This window comes from Ornithodoros turicata, chromosome 2, assembly GCF_037126465.1.
Source record: "Ornithodoros turicata isolate Travis chromosome 2, ASM3712646v1, whole genome shotgun sequence".
NCBI classification, from domain to species: Eukaryota; Metazoa; Arthropoda; class Arachnida; order Ixodida; family Argasidae; genus Ornithodoros; species Ornithodoros turicata.
The window spans coordinates 108,453,135-108,472,891 of NC_088202.1; the positions used below are offsets into that span (position 1 = coordinate 108,453,135).

General features: G+C 47.6%; 1 protein-coding gene and 1 long non-coding RNA gene across 2 annotated transcripts in view; one reads left to right on the forward strand and one right to left on the reverse strand.

Annotated features, from left to right (window-relative positions):
- LOC135385941 (uncharacterized) overlaps nucleotides 1-19,757 on the reverse strand; it is a 206,655-nt gene that overhangs the window by 41,391 nt on the left and 145,507 nt on the right. The gene's annotated exons all lie outside the window — the stretch shown is intronic.
- The window catches only part of LOC135385937 (retroviral integration site protein Fli-1 homolog), a 55,487-nt gene continuing 41,605 nt past the window's right edge, over nucleotides 5,876-19,757 (forward strand). Inside the window, exon 1 of the mRNA XM_064615569.1 lies at nucleotides 5,876-6,118. The gene's annotated coding sequence lies outside the window, so the exon portion shown is untranslated. The remainder of the gene's footprint in view (nucleotides 6,119-19,757) is intronic.

Below are 19,757 nucleotides of genomic sequence, written 5' to 3' on the forward strand. Positions count from 1 at the left end.
ATTCCATAATCCTACCGTTTCGCCCTACCGGACACAGTACAGCCGTACAGCTTCTGGCGACCCTTGTTTCGCTAGCTGCGCTGCTTACCGCAAGAGGGCGAGCATTTCGTTGGAGGCGCGAATAGAGGGTAGCGCTGTATGTGGGAACTGGCCTTAATAGTTGACAGGAGCTCAACTCTGACAAGCGCTGTTTTCTAAGGTTCATAGCGCTGTTTTCTAGCGCTGTGCAACAAAGCGCTGTACGTGAGCAGAGAATATGAATATTAGGTTACTAATGTATGAGCTAGCCGTAGCTCAACTTTCCACAAACATTGAACAGGAAGGCAATTTGCATGCGGTGGCTATAAAGCTCGGTTCGCCGCAATCACAGGAATGTGCTACCTGTGTTTCCCAGATCATATACACGCAATTCTTCGGGCTTATGATGCCGCTGATAGTTAACCGTCGCTGGACTCGTGTCGGTATTTACAAGCTGTTTGTACTTCCTTCAATAAAAGTTCCGAAGGGATTGACGCGTTGGCGAGGGTCGACTTCCTAAAAAGGTCGTCCACTGTTGTTGTTGCATCGCGAGCTTGGAATGCCAACCCTCTGAATGGTCGAGGAAAAAAGGTGCGCTCCTGCCGGCTGATAACGTAATTTACGGCACCTCTTGCTCGACGCTCGCACGCGAACATTCTTACATGAGCGGGGCGTCGCAAGCTCTTTGCATCGTCGCCAGTGCAAGAAACGGTACTTGAGAACTACGCATCGTGGAAGAATTGAATCGACAGCATTAAAAATACTTGTTTTTTCTTTATTTCGTTTTTACTTCGTGAAACAGACGGAAACACAAAGATGCGAAAACGTAATTACATTTCAGATACCCTTCGGGCATCATAGAGAGCATTTGTGTCGCTACTGTTCTTCTGCTCGCTGCTTGTTTACTAGAATTCAGCCATAATCGAGATATTCGAGACTGTACCGCACCTGTTTCGTCGTCATTCCCATTTTGTCTGCAGCGTACCATTTAAACTTCTGTTTAGTGTTCCGTGTTCAATGGATGCGATAGCGGCGGGGATATCCCGTTGACCCCCGTTTATCCTTGTTTCAGTGTTCCGGATCATGCGCTGTCCGAAGAAGAAACATGGCGACAGATTGCAGTCCATGCGATTCGCCTTAATATGTCCGGTCTTGAGGAAAAAATTTCTCGCTCGGGACCTCCGAGAAAATGCGCAGAACTGACTTCAATTATCGAATGCTGAGCCAGAAACGATCTTCCCATTTCGTATGGTACACAGCACATTGACACGTTAGTGTTAAATCTGACAAGTGACACGTAATTAAATGTGACAAGTCAATAGAGAGTTTTGGTGCATTGTACGCAAAGGCGATAGCGTGCGATGCACTAAAACTCTCTATTGGCTTGTCTGATTTACTGCGGACGATCCACTGAGGGGTGAAAACTTCACCTGCAGGGCTGCGTTCTCTAACGGGAAAACTAAGTTCGATAGCTATGAACGACACCACACCTCTCAAATAGGTTATATCAACATTGACCGACATGACAACATACCTGCGCCGCGATTAGGAAGATGTCATTAGTGTTGTCGCTCCCGCGGATGAGCAGCGTACGTATGAATCCGATGACAGTGACGAACCCGCTGTTGTGACTCTTCAGAATGCACAAAGTGAACGGCTGTGGCATTTTTCGAGCAAAATATTGTTGTTCAAGTGGACGTTATCAAAATTGGTTCACAGGAGCTGAATTGTACGAGATTGACGAGGAACAGTTTGACATGTCTTCTGAAATTCATGGGCTTTGTTGACAATTGATGGCTCGTCTTGCTGCCGATCTACTCTTATCCCTATCCACCATTTATCCGGTCATTTTCGCTGGAAATAGCCACAGCGGATTAAACTACGTACGGTGGACTGTACTGATAAAATGTCGACACTGATACTGATACTATTCGGGTATCTGCGCCGGCTGGGACAGGTGCATATTTTTCTGGTTTTCCCGCAGATCCGTTGGGACACATGTCGGTATACTGTTCACTATGAAGTCGGCCCAAGAAGCTATAGGGAAGCGGCCCAGGAACACACATCACCGAAGTGTCGATAAGGGTGACCTTCACCCGCAATTTACTGTTTCAGTATCGATAAGGTTTGGTCAGGGCAATCTAAATAGGACACCAAGATGAGGAGCACTCTCTTTGAAACTGTCGAACATGTATCAGCTAAATGTGAAGGGGAATCTATCCATGTACATCGTGCTTGAAGAAACGAGCAATTGGAAGCCTTACTCATTAACCCTCAGTTACTTCCCCATTCCTAAAGTAGGTGCTCACCACTCAGTAAGCCGCCACGTAAACGTTGAACATTCCAACAGCATATTTTCGAAGCCCATCTACCAAGATAAGGAAAAACAACAACATCTCGAAATGGAACCATTTACAGCCACTGACCATCATCCCATAGAAGCCGGATACGCCGCATATAGTATCCACAGGCGGATTGCTCTCCATGCCAGATCCACTGTGTATAGATTACTCTTACGAGCGACAGGTATTCAGAGGGCGTTATTCATTCAGCGCTTGTCCACTTGCCTCGTCCGTGTCTCTTGCAGAGGGCACCGGTGTCGGCGGCGTGCTTAACCACCGCTGCGGGCAAGTCGTGACGGCGAAGCGGATGAATCAGGCGGAAGTGGGAGGGAGCTCGCACCGTTTGGGTCTTCGCTGCAACCGGGCCCATTCGGGTGCGCGGCTCCTGACACCTCGTTTTACACGGGGTGACACGGGAAATGCGAACGACTCCCTTGTGGAGATTGTTTCTAAAGCAGAGTCTGGTGCAGCAGGGGAGTGGGAGAAATCGAGTTATGGATGGCAGGTCTGTCGTATCTGTGTGTGTTACTAAACATATTTTGCAAGCATACCTCTCTGCGAAGAGAGTTGGCGGGAAGACCAAAGCGCTGATCGGAGCAATATTCCTCAATGTTTATCGATTCGTTTAGCACTTGGATGATGTGAAGCGACTTTCCAAAGCGAACTTTGTTGCCGTACATTTTCCTTTTGAAGTGCTGGGTTCAATGGGGCAACTATACCGTGTAAGTCTGTTCCTTGCTTTATAGGGACATGTCACACGCCACGTGACACAACGAATTTGTTCAAAGATTTAGTGCTAACGATGGCCGGATCAAGCTACCGTATTTACGCGCGTTTGGCACAATGCCCAAAAATGCAGCTTTTTCTCTCAATGGGTGTTTCCAACGCACACATTTCCGGACACGAGGCACCTACACTGTGGAAATAGCGCCGACGACGCCAATGGATGTGGTGGTAGCGTGCTATTTCCGAGCGGTCTGCCTGCCACCTTACGCCATGCTGCTGTTAGGGGGGAGTTCGTGCGTCTTGTGCCGGCTTCACAGGGAATCGTGCCGACATTTGGCCTAAAAACGTCTGAGGAAAACCCAGAACACACACCTATGCAGTGCAGCCGGCGCCCGGATTCGAACCTGGTGACCTCCAAATTCTCGGCGTGGAATACCATCAACGTAACCACTAAGCCACGGGGGCTTGTTTACTGGTGTGCAAATAGATAACATATTTCCTAGCAACAAAGCAGTTGTTCTCAGTGTAACCACGTGAATCCTATCCTTCCTCTCTAATCAACTTACGTCTGTTAAAGTGGTTTCTCGACTCTCCTAGAAATCAAATAAAACTCCAGAAACAGGTTGGATGCTGAAGCAGACATGTGATGTGCCTTGAGCCACACAGACCCACATATTGATTTGCTTGTATCAAGAAAACAAATACATCCTTCTCATTAAAATACATGATTAAATCAAGCCTCGTTAAAAAAACATTACCGTGATAAGCATTTTTGGTAGCTCTCTCTCTGCTGTGGTTAATGTCTTTTAAATAAACTAAAATGTAAATGTATCTGCGTCATTGAAAAAAGTAAATTTTCAGAAGGATTATTAAGGTGGGGGGTCATGGTAGGTTTGGTGCTACTAAAAGGGGTCACGGACTCGAAAAGTTTGAGAAGCACTGGTCTAGAACATACGAGCATCTATTGCTGCGACGCTGCACGTCAGCAGGCGACACGACACTGTTCGTTAGCACAAATTCTCGTTATATAAAACGGTCTTCTCAAGAATAAAGGTTTGCGAAGAATACCACCGAATAAAAGCTGAACCAGCAATTGCGAAATTATGCGTTTTGCTGAATACCTAGAGCTTTAGTAGACAGTGTATAACGTGACCTTCAAAGTACCGCATCTATCCTACATCGAATCAACGGATAAGATTCTGAGTCAAACGATGTTGCGATTGGTTCCGATAGAATGCACCTACGTCGACGTTACCAGTGGTCAGACATATGTCGGCACAGTTCCCCTAGAAGTCGGCCCAGGACGCACATTTCCCCAGGGCGTCAGTCGTGACGTTGCCCACATACGTGAGGCCGACAACGGCAAGCCCTTTCACCATCACCACCACCACCACCACCACCAGTGGTCTAAACTCTACTAAGTACTGTATCACAACAACGAGGAATCACCAGCTCCTGGATGCTGGCCCCGTCCATATGATCTGTGGTGATGGTTGCCGTACAGTTGTACATTTCGATACGGTTTCTGTGCCAGTAGATGCCCCCTTGTTGTTGGCCTGGGTCAGTTTCTGAGGCAACTGTGACGAGTGTGAGAGTGCAGGAAGCCCAGGACAGCACGCGACGTTAACAGCATGTGACGTTGTTGTAGTGTCTCTTTTCTTCTTTCTTTCTTTCCTTTTCCTGCTTTTTCTTTTCCGTTTTTTCTTTTCGTTTTTTGGAATAGCGAGCCGGCTCTTTGCCTGGCTAACCTTTCCTGTCTTAATAAACATATACCTCCCAGGACAAGCCGGTCAACACGGCATGTTACAAAATTTGGACCCATCTCTGCTGCCAGTACAGCTGCACATATAAAATCATCTCACCGCATCCCACTTTCACCAGCTCCCGTGGTATCGCCTTCCACGCTGAGAATGGGACGTAACGCGGATTCGAATCCCGGCACCGGCTGTGTTGTCTCAGGTTTTCCCAGGAGATTATCCGGACGAATGTTGGGAGAGTTACCCTGAAGTCCGGCAAGGACGCGTACTAACCCCCCTGTCCCCTATACTCCTACCTCCTGTCCTTTCTCCATCTGTGTCCAGGTGTATACGCCGCTCATGGCTACCGTTGCTTCGCGGCGCTGACACGGAATCATCCCACTTGAACATTCAGCGTGGCTTACTTTTGTTCTTATTGTTTATTGGTTTTGTACGTACGCGATTTTCATAAATAATATTCAGTCTCGCACAACTTTTATGGATAGGTCGTCGCTTCTGCTTTATACCCTCGACTATTACTATGTTTTCCAAATGATGGGAGGGGGATCGTTCCGACCATCACGAACGCAATAACGACAAATAAGTGATGATTGGATGTTCACGAACGCAAGCTAACCGAAGAGACAATGCCTTTTCCTGTCGATTCTTCAAAAATTAATGTTCCTGGTGTTCCTGAGCCACCCACCTCCATTTCCAAACTTCCGCCATGTGTTAGTCCAATGTTGTGTTCAGAACGCCGTCCCGACAACGGAGCTCGTATGGAATGTTCAGATATACCAGCGAGTGGACAGAAAATCATCGCACTCACTTCATAACATGCGTTCGGTTCGAGCCCGAAGTGAAGTCCTCCTGCTGGAATACACACCGACTGCGAAACGCGACCATTCTTATCTCTATTCTTTTATTATTATTGCCGCATTTCCCTTCCGCCGACGTTGAATGTTATTACGGTGGTTCTCGTAACCGCAGGTGTCGCTGCTGTGCACCAGCAAGGGGTGATGCGGTGCCCGAAGATGTGCCGTCAAAAAGGGCACCCGCCAGTGGAAGGGGGGCAAGAGCAATGATGATCTCACGCTCGCTGATGATTCCGTGAACGGGAGGGCCGGCGCCGTAGCATCGGCGGGCGTTCGCGTATACACACTCTCCATTCATGAGGCAGTTCGCGCCACCGGCGAAGGTCTGATCACGTTGGTTCATTCAGGGATGTTGTTGAGTCAAGTTTGTTTCGGGTGTTGTGCATCGGGAGTAGCATTGCAGTGGACGTCACGCGCTGAGGTAAGTTGTACATTCAGAAACGTTGCTTGCAGCGGGGAAGGCATGGATATGTAGCAGCATTGAATGAACGTTGGAACCTACTTGGGTGTAAGTTGAGGGACTCCTTGAGGTTGTCTCTGACGGCGTAATGTGTGGAGTGTTTGTGTGGTGATATATCTAACGCTGTTGCTGACACTGCGGTCCGTTGTCTTCATTATTATTGCTATTTGTTGTGTGGCTGCGTTCAAGAGACGTTGACAGTGATGGAAGTCATAGCTTTACACGCTTCCAAACAAAATGAGCCCCCCCCCCCCCACACACACACACCACCACCACCCCGAAGCAAAATGAGTGTAAATTTACAGAATCATTCATTATTACAATTTTCGAAAGCGGACCACATCTAAGTACTCGAAAGGGGTTGTGTCGATATCCCAAAAGGTGAGAGTGCTCTGTACAGAGAGCAATACTTAGCAGCTCTTCTGCATGAGTTGCTTTATACACGCCTTGCACACGTTTTCCTTTCATTGCACGTAAGTAACGAGGAACCTTCAAGCATGCAATGTAACTTGAAACAAGGTAATGGCTGATGTGAGTCTTCTATTCCATCCCACAATTTCGACACTGTAATTCCTTCTCGATCAGTTTGATTTTCGTGGGACACTTCTTGCGAAATTCTCTGCGCCGCACTCAAAAGGGGGGAAAAAAGAGAGAGCCGAATAAAATATTTATTTAATTTGTTTACGAAATGTTCACAATACCCCCCCCCCCCCCCCCCAACACGAGACAACACGTTCTCCGCCAAACATTGCGCCGTATGACAGACAAATCAGGACGAGAGAACATTTTGAATGGCAGTTGGTTCTTAGTGTGGTTATGTGGCGAAGTTCTGCTTTTCATGCGTATGTCTGGTGTAACACTAATCGATGTCGTCATAAGTTGTTGTTGCTGAAATTGTGATTCACTGTGAGCATGAAGTTAATTATTCCCATAATGAAATGTTTTAGATTACTTTTAGAAGGTAGCCTGCATTTAGTTGCTCTTTTTGCCCGTTTGGTTTCACATCGTATTTTTGTTGCCTTGCCTTCTTTGTTGGTACACGTAAAGTGAACACTGTAAAGTGGATTGATAAAACCTGTTCTCATACAGAAATAAGGCTCCTTGAACCACGTCACCAACTAATGAGTGGAATAGGGAGAGAAATGCGAACTCATCCAGCAACGCAATTCTAAATTCCACTATTCTGATTGCCAGTACACGTGTATGTGTTCGTGTCTCCCGCTCCATGCTAACTCATTACCTGGCCCATATCAGTGATGGGCAAAGTACCTCAAAATTGTACTTAAAGTAAAGTACCAAGTACCTGGTGTCATTAGTACTTCACGTACAGTACCAAGTACCTGGTGTCATTAGTACTTCACGTACAGTACCAAGTACCTGGTGTCATTAGTACTTCAAGTACAGTACAAAGTACCCAATTTCATATGTACTTCAAGTAAAGTACAAAGTACTAAGCAAAATACTTCAAGTACTCATCAAGTACATCGCCAATTTAATTTGTATCACTTTGCATTTCACTGTTTAGTATCTGTGTCTTCCTTTTTTGGCAAAACTTTAACGAGCATTCTTGACAAATGCTCTGAAACCATAAAGTCCTAGGTTAAGTGCTAACCCATGTATATGAACTTAATCAGATGTTATAATTTGCAGTTACATGTAGAGAGGTAATCAGTCAGCTGTGCTGCGATTATGCAAAATAGTATTATACCATGCAAGATCGCCTGCCTAGTGTGGTGTTCCGGTACTAATCTTCGGGTATAGGAGGCTAGATAATTTCAAGGGGGGGGGGGGAGTACAAGCCAACAGAGATTATACATTTCTGGGCATTCCTTGCTGCTTTTTGAAATACAACATGCTTACAAAAGAATATGAAGAAAATTAAAAAGGATGAAACACGATGTAAGCTTTCATTTTTATATGACTGTGATATGCAGCAATGTAATCCATGTGACGAAGAAAAAAAAAACGTAAAATGTAAAAATGAAAGCATGTATGTCTTTCGAGTGTTCATCGTATAATGCAATCACGCATTGCGATATAAATTGATTATTAATTGCCAATGAAGGAAACAATATAAAAAAGCATCCTGCATTGGGAGAACTGAAATGAAAATCGACCAAGTCATTGTGCTGCCGGTTGCACTATCATAATGTGTGCGTGTCTTTGCATTCCAGTCGTTTGGCATAATCATAGAAGCGTTGATACGTTTTCAACATTTCAAGCCTCTCAACAATAGATTTGCTTCAACAAATATGCTCTTTAGATGCACAAAAATCCTTTTGGTAAAATGTCATACTGGGAATCTTGGTACTGCATCCCCCTACTAGAAGCGCTAAAATGACGGCAAAACGACGAAAACTCAGCCCTATATAGTCCTTATTATATCCATGTGTTTTCGTCGTCTTCTTGTCATTTTAGCGCTATAGTAGGGTGCATCTTTGATACTCCTTTATAACTTTGTGTCTGGAGTCCAAGTTTGGGTACTTGAGTACTTGATGGGAAAGTACTCGGAAAAAAGTACTTTAAGTACAGTACAAAGTACACGATTTGAAATGTACTTAAAGTACTACTTGAGTACTTGGTACTTCAAGTACTGCCCAACACTGGCCCATATCCTATCTGAATTCCTTACGTGACGCCGTACGTCCCCCACACAGATGCATAACTTCGAACGGCTCCACTGAGCTAGTATAAAAACTGCCTTCCGGCTACCCAGCTTCTCCACTCCAGTGGCACACGGACACACCAAGAATAAGAAGAAGAACCCGTCGGCATACATTCGGAACGCGCAGCGACTCTGCTTATGGATAAAATCGTACATTCGGGAGGCCGAGGCAAGTCTCTAATGGACCTGCTGGGCAATCCTAGAACCACTCTTGGTCGTCTTGTTGGGGTGCACGGCAAGCGCATTCTCTTACACGACTAATCGTGGTCATCCAGTCCGTATGCCTTGCTGTGGCGCGAAACAATATCATTCGCATCAGCCACATCAGCCATATCCGTGATCACAAGAAAAGGGCCGTATCCAGTCCCCTGGAAGTCAAAGCTGATGCGGATAATGTTATATGCGACACATGCAGCCAGTACACGCTAGTCTTCACAAACGTCTCCGTCGACCACCGGACCAAATGTGTCACCTGCGCCTATCCGCATTCGCATCCTGTCAAGGAAGATATCTACAATACCCAACATCCTCCACAATTCCAGTACTCGTCGCCACACCTCACGCAGCTACTGAGAGCAGGTCATGAGAGCAGGGCATGAGCATGCCCTCGGGCTGCAGAGCCCGGGACCATGGCGCACATCCTATAGGGACTGCTGCGCGTATGATTGATGGCGCATGCTGAAAAGACCTCGCGGGCTACAAGAACGGTACGCTGAGGAATATTGTTCACCCCAGTGGTACGTTCTCCGAGAGACACATGAGAGCAGAGAATCCAGCTCAGAGCTCAGCTAGCTTCGAGACCTCTATGGAGTGCAAGGTCAAGTTTTCAGACCTCTTGAAGCTTGGACTAGCTTTAACCTAGGACCATCTATCTATCCTAATCGCCTCTACTCTCGTCCCCTCAGCATCGCATCTCACCTTCAATCTACGTACACGTGACGCGGCCTACAACTTCCAGGTCAACAATGCCAAGCCCTTCGTGCCATTGCCACCAGCGGCTGCAGCAGCAGCTGAGATACATTTCGATGCCGTAGAGTTACCACATCTAAACGGTTCCGTTAGCGCAAGTTGATAGAAATTTTGTCGCCCGACTGCGTCATATACGAAATGCGTAAAAGAAAAAGGCGATTTCCCCCTGCGCATTGGCTTTACGATTTTAGAACTGAGTAAGTTAACCATGTGCTCGTTCTACTACGAAACATTGTTGAGTAAACTCACTTGTCCGGTGATTGCCTGTTACTTTGACACAGATTCTCTGATCCTCAGTCTATTCTGCAAGGACTACGAAGATCATTTACGAGCGATCGCCGACGACCATTTAGACTTGTCAAGGAGCAAGGAGCGCATGAACAGAAGTGCAGCCTTCAAAACTTGAGGCTGTTTTACATTTCTTGGTAGGCATGTTCCCAAGTCCTAGTGCCATAGGTAATATATGTCAGACTGTGATGTTCGTCTCGCGCGGGGTGGCACGGCTTGATCAAATCAATAACGTCACGTGTGTATGACAATGGTCGGCGACCTGTTTTCCTGGCAAATTCCAAATTACTTTCCACTGTAATGTAGAGTCGCCATGTGTGTGTTGGGGCGACGAAATGTTCTCTCTTGCCGATAGGCAAGAGCGGTACTGTTGGGTGACGGAAGAAGACGAAGTGTAGAACAGAACGAACAAATCACAATGAAAGTTCTGGGGAAAGTCCAAGCACCGTAGCGAATTTCGATTACAATTGTTTAGCCAATACAGCACCTGTGCAGTTACAGATGCCGTAGTGAAGCTGTTTATGCGCTTGCGCATAAGCAGCCTAAGGTAACATCGCGCTTAGACACGAGGCAACAGACACAGACAGAAGAACTCGATTGGTCCTCTCCAGTTCTCGTGTATCATATGTGTCTGTTGATTTGTGTTCCAGTCAGTTTCTGCCTCAAACTCAAGGTGGTATCACCCACAGCATTCTTACACGAAGTCACTTGTTTGCTCCTTCTTGTTGCATAAAGAGTGCTGGAAGTCCTATGTTTCCTGTAGTATCGGCTTTGAGTACTCAGAACTTCTCTAAACCTAAAGTACATTTAGTGCTGCTGGAGTACTTGGATCCTAATGTCCTGAAGTGTGGAATATTTCAGGCAACACACACTATCTGTTTGTGTCGAAAGTTGTTTCTTAATAACCACTTCGACATTACTGCAACGTAGAAAGAGGAGAACCTGCATTGCATTCGCGTTTTCATGCTGAAGAGACACGTTGAATATATATCAGCAAAAGAAGTGTCGTTCGGGACAGGCTGACTACCGCATAATGCCATGCTGTCCTGCTGTATGGTCTGTGACCGCGCTACGCGTGCAGACACCGACGCCGACGTCTTCCCTCAAACAAATAGTCGCATAGTCCGCATTCAGCCTTTGCTTCCCCTATGTCCTGTGCACAACTATCCTCAGCACACACACGCATATTACAATTGACGGATGGGAAGCCACTTTCTACCTTGTCGCTTTGTTTCTTTGTAGTAGACCGACAGCCTTCCATATTCTCCTCCCAGTCTGTGCGAGCTCTATGCATCTAATGACACACTCGATGGATCATTACCTGTACGCTATAGTGATAACTGTGTCCGACAATTTTCTGGCTTCGATTTCAACACACGCCACAGTATACTAGCCTTGACAGGAAAAAAGAAAGAGTTGGGCGCGAAGAGAGCCAGCAGGTCGCTTTTCCTGTGCACGGATACACCGAGGTCGACCGTTAGACCCCGAAGGGGAATCCCCTGATATGTGGTGGTGGCCGCATGTCCTTCGGCGCTCGCAAAACGAGCATACACTTGATGGATGCCCGCTGCGATTGTCGGCGTTGTGGGACCGAATAACTTAAAAAAAAAAAAAAAACAAGAAAAAAGAAGCAAGCGCGAAGCCGCCCACCGCTTCGCTACAGTTATCGTAAAATGCAATCAGGTTCTGAACTGCCCGTACACCCATCCAGCTTTCGCAAATAGTCGTTTCTTTCCAAACTGTTGTACTGCCCTTTATCTTGGATTTGCGTGACAGTGGTGTTTATTCCACCTACGGATCATTCGTTGGCATGCGACATTGTTCGAAATTGGATGAAGTGGCGCACTTGACGGCACGATTGAGACATTACGTCCGGGACAGATCAGAGTCGGGAGAAGCCGTCACTGCACTGAGTGCTCGTTAAAATCCAATTGGAGGTACATGGCCGGTTTGCAAGTTGCTCCTAGAAAAAATAATAAGGAAAGAAACGGCGTGGGCCATGGATTTAAAGGCGTTGACGGTGTTGCTGTGCACGAACATAGGAACATGCCGAGTGACATTGATTATATGGTATGCCCTGCCAATGTCGCGCGAGGCTTCCGTGTTTGAGAGTTTAGGCTCACGAGAAAGCAGGTGGCGGCATTGGCACTGCAGGTTGTTCATTACAAGAGCTGCTGTTGTTGTTGCGTTGCGTGTAAGGGTTGTGGAAGACTCGTTTTTTTGTTCCACTCTGTTTGCTCACGCTTTACTGTTACTGTCTGTTGTACCGCTACCTGACTTTTTTTAGATGAAATGCCATGTCACGTCGAGACTGGAAGGTACCCAGGTTAGAATCCCGGTGCCGTCTGCGCTGTCAGGGGTTTTTCCTGGGTTTTGATCAGACGGCCGTGAGACATATGTCGGCACAGTTCCCTTAGATGTCCGCCCAGGACGCACATTCCCCCAGGGTGTTAGTCGTGACGTTGCCCACCTTTGTGAAGGCGACAACGGCGAGCTCTTTCACTCGCACCACCACCTCCTAGATGAAATACACGCGCCTATGTCATGATGGTAATGGTAAGGGACAATCATCACAGATATGTGTAGTTCAAGAATACACTCGCTCTATAAGCATGTTTGGCTTACCTGTAAAGAGAGACAGCCATTTAAATGACGCAGGTGAAACAGAAAGAAAACAGCGTCGGTATGAGTTTTACAACATTTGGAAATGTCGCGAAATATTCAAGGGGTGAACACATGAAGAAGCGTGGTTTACACACGCCATTGTTTATCCTCGAAAGCTATTTCGATCTTTGCTATGGTTTCACTGTTTCCATAAAAATCATGCTTGATTGCTATCATGAACCCCCTCATACCAAACGTTCTCTACGTTTTGCTGGTTCCATAGGAAACCGTGTTGTGGAGGATGCTGAACAGGTCGCTCTTGAGCCCGTTTCCATCTAACTCCATCTGGCAATACTGAACGATTCAGCCTGGCTAAAGTGGAGTTGCTCACTCACTGGATGTTACAAAGCATACACATTTATATATGCACACATACACAAGCATACACTTGAGAATAAACACGAGACATGTGGTCAGACAGAAAGTTTCGAATCCGATGGAAATCGTACAGTGTTGTGCAGGCGTGCTTACATTCGTAGGCTCCCGAACGAGCCAGCATTAAAATTGATCGGCGAACTACTAGATGGTACTGGCCTTTAGTATACTTGGTCAGCGAAGTGTCGCAGAGAGGTCAGGATGGACGGAAAGTCGGTTGGCGAGCAGTCGTCTTCCCAATGTATCGATGTAGTCCTTCAACGCAAGCCCAAGGCTTACACCGGGCATTATTGTGTGTATTTACTTTGGCTAAAGCATGCAAATGGGTGAATAGGCAATATGTCTCATTAGCTTAATAAAAAAAATGAAAAAAATTGAAGATGTCACCCCTGACGCTGTCGAGAACGGTTATACGTGACTCTCGAACTCAAAAGAGATATTCCGAACAAAGTAATGACAAACAACAACAACAAATAAATCGTGACTATGACTTGGAGTGATTAACTACTGGAGAGCAGTACACTACCCTATTACACACGAAACATTAGATGTGAGATATGAGACTGAAGTTAAAGTTATGTGCAAGTACAACAATTGAGCTGTCCTCCACTGACTGCGCTACGCCGCAAAAAGGAACGTGAAACACACACACACACACATGAAAGAAGAACCAATGGTCATTGAGATACAGAGTATGATTCTACAGCGTCTGGAGCGCAGCGGTAGACAAGAGGAACTCCAAGAACATCAGAAGGCATCGACGGTGTTGCACGTGGCTTTGACATGGGCCAAGAATTGCAGCCAGGTTGAAAGTCTGTTGGCTAGCAGAACTAAACTGAGCACAGAGTTGCCGCCTCTTCGTTTCGTAGAGCTCACATTCTGTTACGACGTGCTCAATGTTCGCTACAACGCCACATTTGGAGCATAGGCTGCTGTCACAGTATCCGATCCGGTACTTCAATTGGGGAGTGAAGGCTACATTGAGACGAAGCCTGTGCAGGAGGGACGTAAAACAGTGTGGTAAATGGTCTGGAACTGAGAAAGACAAAGTTGGCTCCACCGAATATACATGAGAGACCTGTCAGTGATGTCCTGACTCCACTGCAAGGGAGCTAGTGGCTGGACGAGCTCAATCAGAAGTGATCTCCTGTCTCCTCTTGACAGCACTATTGGTACAACCGTCCGAGATTGTTGGGCAGCCGTTGCCGCTCTGTCGGCCTCTTCGTTTCCGCTCAAGCCAGAGTGCCTCGGGACCCACTGTAGGGATATATGATGACCGTGACCGCTTAGACGCTGAACTTGATAAAGTATATCAGTGACGACTGGGGCGAACGATCCACGTATCCCCATCAGACGACGTTGATGATGTGCTGTGCGAGAGACGGTATCCATGCGACACATCGTCCGTTGGGATAACACACAGACGATGAACATTCATGACTGGTGTATCCGTCTGTGAAAACTGCAGTATGGTCAGTATATCGACTATGCATCATATCCGCTGCTAGCTGTTTGAGAACTGATGTAGGCACTTGGTTTCTTTTGACGTTAAGACCAGGAATTGACAGTGAGATCGATTGTAATGGAAGCGACCACGGAGGCTTATTATCATGCGCTGTATCACATTATCGCATTACACAGCGCGGTATCAGGTGGACCGCTCAACTTAGATGCACTCATTGGCCCCTATGAAGGTCCTGTGCTCCACCGTCTGTTCTTCACCTGTTCATGGACTTCCTGTCGTCCACTTGCTCGAGACGCTTTAATTTGTTCTCGTGTTTTCATCTTTCCTTCATCAACTTCATATAATGTTCCACGTGCAATGGGGTAGGGTACCGCCGCGGTGAAACACCCCATCTCATCGTCAGCATCTGCTGTTGTCGTTGTTGTTTAGGATATTTAATATAACCAAGTAAACGTGTGTAGTACAAGTTCAACACAGTTCCAATATAATGTAGCACAAACTAATTACACAAAATGCTTACACAAGAGAAGTCACACTCTAAGACAAGCTAAAACAAGTGTAATATTCCCAAAGAATCCCACAAAAGAACGCCACTAAGGGAGCCAGTGGCAATTCAAGGAGACACGGCCGCGGCGGACACTAATGTACCGTGTCGACCATCTTCGGAGGAACTCTGTCTCTCCAAGTGTAACAAACTGGGTCTCCAAGAAAATGACTACCTGCTTGTGGAGCAACATGAGGAGAGGGTACTGAACGCGAAGGCGCCTGCTTTGAGCTACTGCTCTGCATCTGTTCTTCCACAAGACGTACCTTGCCACTGCAACGAGCAGAAGAACAAACCTGTCCCTGATCCGGTGCCCTAAACGGTAGCGGAACGGGAAAACCCGGCAAACGAGAGTCCAAAACGTCCTTGCTACAACGCAGTCGTCTAACACGTGAGACACTGATTCAATGTTGGGACAATTCGGACAAAGGGAGGTATTGGTAACACCCCACCGGTTTAAGCGATCACGCGTAGGTAGAACTCCCCAGGCCGCCTTCCACAAAAAGTCACAGACTTCGCGTGGGAAATTGTCGGGCCGGATATCACCCCACGATAGACCCAGGTTTCTCAAGTTATCCGACCGGGGTTCATCCAAGAGACATAGCAGTTCGCAGATACGTGATGCAGGGACCGATCGAGGATCGACCTGAGGGTCCTGAGCCTGTATGTCGCAAAAACGCTCTGCGATACGTCGATAAAACAGGGACGGGGAAGTGGCTTCAGGGTACCTATTCCCTAGTCCGCGAGGAACTAATGCTCTGCGAAAGTGGCCCATCCAGTACAACGCAAACGCACGCGCTGAATGCTCAGTATCGTCAAGAACACGAAGGACAGCCCGAAGGGCAAGCAGTGTACAAAAAGTAGAAATGCACGGGAGGCTCCAGCCTCCCTGGGATCGCGGCTGTTGTAGGACCGCGCGTCTAACAAGAGCTGTTCTTCCTCCCCAAAAGAAGGAGAATATCACCGAAGAAACCCTAGTGCATACAGCACGGGGCGGTATAGCAACCCGGGAAACGAACCACAGCTTACTACATAGCACATTCTTGATTAGATACGCACGCTCCTGAAAAGGTAGGTCAAACCTACTGGCTATCGAAACCTTGCGCTCAACGTCCTGAAGCAGGGAATCCCAGTTTTCTCGTGCCACGCCCCGTTGGTCAAACACTACCCCCAGGATTCGAAGGGATAAGCACTGTTCTATACCGCCTAAGAAGTTGCCACTAAAACCAGCAACTGGTAATGCCTTACTTTTTGTATTGTTAAGCCGAGCACCGGAAACACGCGAATACTCGCCAAAAATCTGAAGTGCTTCGCACAGGCTTTCACTGTCCCTGTGAAAGAGGGTAATGTCATCTGCATACGCAGATACCACCACCGAACCGCCGCAGGGGAGCGGAAACCCACGAATACGAGGGCAAGCAGCAAGCCTACGTAACAGCGGGTCTATGCACAACACGAACAGCATTGGGGATAACGGGCACCCCTGACGAACCCCACGTGTTATTGGAAACGGCTGCGCTATGTTGCTGTTAACGACGAGGTCGCTTGTCAAGCCTGAGTACAACGACCGAAGCAGCGAGATGAAGGCTACGGGAAAGCCAAACATACGCAGAACACCAAAAAGATAAAAATGCTCCACGCGATCAAAGGCCTTGGCCTGATCAAACGAGACAACTGAACCAGGCTGGTGAAAGCTGTGGGCATATTCAATGGTATCTCGTGTCAATAGCAAGGACGAGAAGATAGTTCTGCCCAAAACTGAGCAGGTTTGAAATGGAGAGACGAGGTAGGGAAGTGCATTCCTCAAACGTGTTGCGATAAGTGAAGCAAGGATCTTGTAATCACTATTCAGCAACGTAATAGGACGCCAGGACTGTGGCGAGTTGCTATCGCCACCCTTCGGTATAAGGACAATGCGACCATGCTTGAAAGAAGGCGGAAGACGGTGCTCTTGTAGAAATCTAGTGAACAACGCGACCATAGACGGACCCAGGGCTGTCCAAAAGCATTTGTAGAACGGCATAGGCAGCCCGTCTGGGCCCGGAGCAGAAGAGACTTTTTGTTCAGCAAGGACGGCTTTAACTTCTGATAAGGTCACAGAACAACACAACGCCGATCCCAAATCATCTGGCAGTTCGGGCAACGAAGCCAGGAAACGTAACATCTCTTCGCTAACCTCGCTTTCTTGGCTTTCAGAAGAGAACAATTGTGCAAAGAAAGTGCGAAATACTTGAACGATGTCTGATGGGGCAGAGGAGACAGACCCATCCGCCAAGCGTACTTGTTCGACATGACTCTGTCGAGGTTGCCTAATGTCGGAGTTACGCATGTAGCGCAACACGTCGGGGTCCAAGATAGGACGGTTGCGGTTGAACATAACTGCCGCAGTCCGGGACGAAAAGCGCAAAGCTCGGTAATAGCGCTCTTTCAGGATGTCCAGATACTCTTGCATGAACAACGTAAGGGGCCCTCCACGTTTCACTATGAGCATTCGACGACGAAGTTCATTTAAATGTTCAGTGAGAGCAGCCTTCCTGCGTCTACCAGCTGCGATCAAAAGCTCTGACCAGTGCCGCTTAAGGGTGTCCCAGACGACCGGGTCGAAGTCTGTCTCACGCAAAGAGTCACGGATTGCCACCTCTACTTCAGAAGTAACTTCGGGATCGTGTAATATTGCGCTATCTAGCCTCCACCAGCCGGGCCCTCGAGTTTCCAAAGTCGAGAGATCCAGCGCGACGAAAAAAGGTACATGATCTGAAATATATCCCACTGAGACAGGAAATGGTGACGTTCGGCATTGAACAATGCAGTCAGCGTATTCATTAGGCACGTATGCTCTGTCCAGACGACTAAACGAGTTCCCACGGGACCAAGTGTAATTGAACTGGTTGCCATACAAATGGACCCAGGCGTCAGTTAAGGAATACTGCTGCACTATTCGCCTCAGTTCACGCGCGTTCCACGTAGGCCGGCCGAAACCTGGACCAGATACATCCCTGCGAGAATCTAAAACACAGTTAAAATCCCCTATTAATATAAGTGGATGCGGTTCAAGCATGAACGAATGCAAGTTTTGAAAAAAAGCGTTAGATAACCCGGGACGTGCGGGCCCGTACACGTTAAGAACACGAACTTTACAGTTTGCAATGTAAATATCAAGACACACTACGCGGCCCGCAGCGTCATAACAACAAATACAATCACGAAGCAGCGACGGTCGGAAGACAACTACACCGACTCCCTCCGACCGCGCAGACCCCAACGAGAAGAAACAGTTAACAGGAAACCGCCTACGAAAATCACATACGTCTTTGGGCGAACTAAAGTTCGTTTCCTGGAGGAGCAATAGGTCACAAGAGGACACCCGAGCAAGGTGCAGTATCTCACGCTGCTTATCCGGGCATTTAAATCCCTGGGCATTCAGAGTGAGAAGGCTTAGTCGCATGAAGAATAAAAGGCTCATCATCATTCCTGGGAAGATCCGGAGTCCGTGCTAAGCTCCATTACGTGGTCGCTGTCAACTCGCTTCTTCTTTTTCACTTCCTTGGGGCTACTCGTTGAGCGCATTATTCTCTTGGAATCTGGCCGACTACAGTCCATCTGAACAGTATCCACAGGTGACCCATTCGTTGAGGATGCAGCAGCTGGCGGACCAGCGCATGGCGGAGGAGACACGAAGTTCTCGTCGGCAGGTACGTTGTCAACTGGAGGGCCAGAAGTCAAGGGAGGCTCACCCTCGGAATCCATTTTCTGATCCAGCGATGCATCCTCTGATTCGTAGCAAACCGTGTTGGAGTCTTCAGATGAAACTTCCATTGAATCATTCCTCTCCGCACACGGCGACACCTTTTGTACTGCGCTGGATGGCAGATGAGCTATTTGAGTTTCTCTCAGCACCCCTTGTGCTTCACCGGGCAAATCTTCAGCCTCCTGCTTCCGGGGATCGGCGGGGGCATCGTGTAGCGGCGGAAAAGCAACCGCTGGCGTTACCAATACTTCAGAATACGGTCGCCTCTCTGTGCAGTCAGCGGTAGCATGGTTGGCTCCACACCTTTGACAGGGTCGCTGACAGGACAACGTTGGGTGACCGAACGAGCTACACCTGTCGCAGAATTCTTCGCGGCAAGCAGCCTTAAAATGACCCTCTTTTTTGCAACGTCGACAGACTTTCTTCATGCCAACGTAATCAAAGGTTACGCGATGGCCAAGTACACGAAGAAAATTAGGAACCGGGTTGTTCACGGACATCTCGATTTTCACCACTCTGTCCCCATTCCTCACTGTTGGCCTACCCTTGTACCGACAATAAGAAATATCCAGGACCTTGCCATGTGAATGAAGGGCACTACGAAGACATTCATTTGGGATGAAAACTGGAAGATATCGACAGATGACGTTGACGACTCTGGGACCCACGGGGACGATTTCTACACTTTCATTCCCAACCTTAATACTGCCAGCCGCATGAACCTTCTTCATGGCGCTAGCTGAGTAGACTACCACCTGGAAGGACGTTTCTCCCAGGTGTTGTACGCTGAAAACGGTGGCTTCTCCGGCGACCGCCTCACTTGCATCGACGATGTCATCTACAGACGTCCCAGCAGGGACAGACACGTTAAAAGCCCAGTCT